Genomic DNA, 4,799 nt, shown 5'->3' with positions numbered 1-4,799 from the left:
TTATGATGCTATATTACTTCAATGCATCGAGAAAACCATCTTTACTGGAAAACTCCTTACCAACTTCCAATTCACCCATATCTAATGACGAACTTGTGTGGCTACACCTCTTATGTGGTAGATCTAGAAACTCTAATGCATCATCTACCGATAGATCGACATTATGCATGTAGGTTGGAGGCGAGTACGCCGTGAATCGCTGATCTTTTTCTTCTTCATTTGAACCCCTTTCACCATCTTCAGGTTTAGTTGGAACAGGCTCCGGTTCAAAAAATAATACAACTTTTACACTATTGGAATCGGGCTCTTGGGGTGGATCCATATCAGACTCATCATTTGACCCACCAATATCTGCAATGTAGGAAGTCCCCTCGTCGATGGATGTCATAGGGAATACATCATCCCTTCTCGTGTAAATTTCATAACGTCCCTAATATATGTGGATTGCCAACAACTAAAAGTTGATGCCATTCCCCAATAACTATTTCCAGCATTGAACATTTACCCACCGAGGTGCATGTCCCATCCACTAATAGAGTGTCTTGTAAGGGTCATGTATTTCGTACTGCCACAAAAAATAGACGATTCCGTGTTTTGTATCCCACTAACAGAGTGTTAAGTAGGGGTCATGTATTCGTCTCGAACGGTAGTAGATGTTGAAGTCGCAAGTGTTTCATTTGGCAATAAAAATTCCACATATAACTCAAGATAGGGTGATCCACTAGCGAAGTGAGTCTGCACCATTGCCTCCAAGCCACGAGCACTTTTGATATCAAATGACTCATATGTCACGGGATCAGTCGAAACAAAAAATTGATACTTAATAGACAAAATTCTTATTAGCGTCGTTCTGAAGATTTTCTACCTAATTCTTTTACGAAGTTTTGTTAATTTTATGTTCTGGTTAAAAACCAGTCGCATTGTTGATAAACCGTAATTTATACATATTTCTATCCCATTCTTAGCACATTTTATGGATGATTTTTCCTTAAAATTGGTGAATTCGATGCTCTTAATGCCTTAATTTCATGTTTTATACTTAGGTGAGCATAGGAGAGTGAAAGGAACGAGAAACGGGCCAAAAACGAAGAAAATAGACCAACATACAAAATCAACATGGTCTGGACTTCTTTACACAGGCAGACCACACGGTCCGGTCAATTTGACAGAATCGAAGTACGACTCACACGGGTAGACCACACGCACGTGCCTATTTAACAGGCTTGACCACGACCTAAAGTAATCGAATACGGGCTTATCACACGGGTGTGTCCCTGTCGAGCCCAAATTGAGTCCAATATGGAAAAGGCCAATTTTAAGGGTTCTTAGGCATTCTAAAGCCTATAAATACACCCTAGAGGAGTAAAAGGGGGCACACGGAGAAGGAAGCAGAGAACTGCTCAAGGAAAGCCAATTGGTCCATCTTAGAAGCTGGATTCATCATCAAGACTGAAGATCTCCCCTCAATTTCCCTTTAGGAGTTTTGGGTTTTTCTTTATGTTTTGTATTCATTATTCTTCTGAAATGTTTACCTCTTTAGTTATGAACTAAAACCCCTAAATACCTAAGGGGAATGAAATTTAAGATAGATCTTGTTATTATTATCTAAATTGTATGATAAATATTTGACTTGTTCTTACTTATGTGTTCTTAATTCTTGTCTTGGTATTCCAAGATTTTGATTCAAGTTAAGCTTTTATTCAGAGGAGGAATAGACCCTGTCTAAGAGTACATTTTTCATAATTAAGCGGAGTTGATTGTGCGCCTAGAGATAGGGTGACAAGATTTTTCCGGATTAGGGTGAAACCTAATAAGGGGATCCATAAATCGAGTTAATGCAACCTTAGGGAGTTAATTAGAAAGAGATTTCAATTATTCAACCTAGGGTTAGACGTTGTTAGTCTCGAAAGGGATAATAGTATAACTTAGGGATTTCTACGGATCAAGTCAAATGAATAAATCGTCCAATTCAGAGTCAAATAACAAGTGAAGTCTAGGTGGATTTTTCCTTAGGTATTGTCTTAATTCAATCATTTTTCCAAAAGTAATTCCCCAATTCTATTTTCTGTGAATTCTTAGTTAGTTAATTAGTTAGTTAAAACAAATCCCATTATTCTTAGGCTAGATAATAAAAAGACAGTCATTACTAGTACTTCTAGTTCCTTTGGGTTTGAAAATCCAGTCTTGCTAAAGCTATACTACTGTTCGATGGTACACTTGCATTCATCGTGATAATAGTTAGTTTCAAGAATGGTTCATTATAAATATTTAAAATCTGTCACGAATATCACGTATCAAGTTTTTGACGCTGTTGTCGGGGAACTAAGATATTGGGAACACTCGATTTTTATTACTTTAGCTATTTACTTTTACTACAATTTAAATTTTATTCTAATTTTTATTACTAATTCTTCTTTTTCCCTTTTTCTGGTATATTCTTATAGTTTATGACTAGAAGAAACCCGTCAGGACTACTACTTTTTGACAGTGAGATCGATCGTATAGTTCGCAGAAACGAAAGAGAAATAAGGCGAAGCTTAAGATACACAGAGAAAGAGCAAGAGGGCGATATTCAAACCACAACCAATGAGATGGCTGGAAACCAATAAAGTCCGCTACCTTCTGCAATTGCTGTTAATCAAAATCTTGCTCTATGCACTATGAATGATTATACTAAACCTAATTTAACAGGAACTGAGTCAAGTATAGTTAGACTTGCTATTGCTGTAAATAATTTTGAACTGAAACCTAACACAATTCAAATGATATAACAGTTTGTTCAGATTGATAGTTTGCAGAACGAGGATCCAACGCTTACTTGGAAAATTTCCTAGAATTTTGTGATACCTTTAAAATTAATGGTATTTCTGATGACGCCATTCGCTTTCGGTTGTTTCCATTTTCATTAAGGAATAAGGCTAAACAATGGTTGAACTCATTACCTCAAGGGTCAATCACTACTTGGGAACAAATGATCGAAAAATTTTTGTTAAAATATTTTCCACTGGTTAAAACAACCAAATTACGTAATGATATCTCTTTTTTTTGTGCAGATGGATTTAGAAACGCTCTACGATGCATGGGAGAGATACAAGGACCTTTTAAGAAGGTGCCCTCACCATGGCTTACCGCTTTGGCTACAAGTTCAAACGTTCCATAATGGCTTGAATCCTTCGACTTGGCAAATGATTGATGCAGCCGCTGGAGGAACTTTCAATAATAAGACACCTGAGGCGGCTTACGAATTTATTGAGGAGATGTCACTGAATAACTATCAGTGGCAAGTTATCAAAACAAAGCTGATAAAAGCAGCCGGTGTTTTCAACCTCGACACGGTTACTATGCTATCTAACCAAGTAGAACTCTTAAATAAAAAGATTGACGGTTTGTGTGGTTCTACTCAGGTACATTCAGTGATGAGATGCGATTCGAATGGAGGAGGAGCATGCACAGAATATCAACCCTTCAACCCTAGCATCGAGGAAGAACAAGTCCAATATATGGGTAACAATAACTCTAGATCCCAAAATAACCCATATAGTAACACTTATAATGCAGGTTGGAGGAACCATCCCAATTTCTCGTGGGGCGGTCAAGGAAATCAAAGGCCACAACATCCTTCGGGTTTTCAACAACTATCTTACCAGCAAAAAAAGAAGCCGAACCTTGAGGAGATGCTAACCAAATTCATCTCGGTGTCAGAAACTCGTTTTCAGAATACTGAGACAGCACTCAAAAATCAACAAGCATCAATCCAGGGGCTCGAAACTCAAATTGGTCAGCTCACTAAGTTAATTTCCGAACGACCACAAGGTGCCCTACCAAGCAACACTGAATCTAACCCAAGGGAGCAACTCAACGCGATTTCCATTCAAGATGAGGAAAGGTTAGTTAGTAAACCAAGGCCAGAGACGGTGGTAAGCAAAAGTAAGAATGAGGTCGGCCAAAATGACCCAAAGTCGGTAAGTACAGAATATAAACCTCGTGTGCCATACCCCAATGCGATAAGAAAAGACCACTCAGACGAACAATTTAGTAAATTCCTTAAACTTTTAAAGAAACTACATATTAACCTACCATTTATTGAAGCACTTTCGCAGATGCCAAACGCAGTCAAATTTTTAAAGGAGCTTCTAGCAAATAAACGAAAGTTAGATGAAAGTTCGCATATGGATTTGAACGCAGTTTACTCAGCCATTCTTCAGAATAAGCTACCCAACAAACTAAAAGATCCAAGGAGTTTTACGATTCCTTGTTTAATTGGTAGTTTAGATGTTAATAATGCATTAGCTGATTTAGGGGCTAGTATTAATGTCATGCCTTACAAAATGTTTAAACAACTAGGTTTTGGGAAACCCAAATAGACTAGGATGAGCATTTAATTAGCAGATAAAAATATAAGATTTCCTAGGGGTATTATCGAAGATGTGCTAGTTAAAATCGATAAATTTATATTTCCTGTTGACTTCGTTGCTCTAGACATAGAGGAGGATAGCAACACTCCTTTGATTTAGAAAGGCCCTTTTTAGGAACTGCTAGAACGATTATTGATGTTGGCACAGGTGAGCTCACACTTCGTGTGGGAGACGAAACAATCACCCTTCAAGGTCGCAATTCCGGCAACACATCGAAAATTGAAGGTGATTGTCTAAACCATTCTACTAAAACTGACAATATGGTGCAACCTACTTTGCAGGAAATGAGTTTGAAGGAAGTACATGAGCCATTTTCAAGCAATAGTAGAGGACCTATTCATGAAGAACGAAGGCTACAAATCGAGGAGCTAGATGAATGGCGGA

At 37.8% G+C, this 4,799-nt stretch overlaps 1 non-coding gene across 1 annotated transcript; it reads right to left on the bottom strand.

Moving 5' to 3' along the window:
• Positions 1 to 3,019: 3,019 nt before the first annotated feature.
• On the bottom strand, positions 3,020 to 3,127 carry LOC128283220 (small nucleolar RNA R71). The gene has a single exon (XR_008273562.1). It is a non-coding gene; the product is annotated as a small nucleolar RNA R71 (small nucleolar RNA).
• Positions 3,128 to 4,799: the final 1,672 nt, after the last annotated feature.

Source organism: Gossypium arboreum, chromosome 10 (assembly GCF_025698485.1).
Source record: "Gossypium arboreum isolate Shixiya-1 chromosome 10, ASM2569848v2, whole genome shotgun sequence".
Taxonomy (NCBI): domain Eukaryota; kingdom Viridiplantae; phylum Streptophyta; class Magnoliopsida; order Malvales; family Malvaceae; genus Gossypium; species Gossypium arboreum.
The sequence above is the reverse complement of the archived record's forward strand: the minus strand, read 5'-3'. Positions and strand labels throughout refer to the sequence as shown.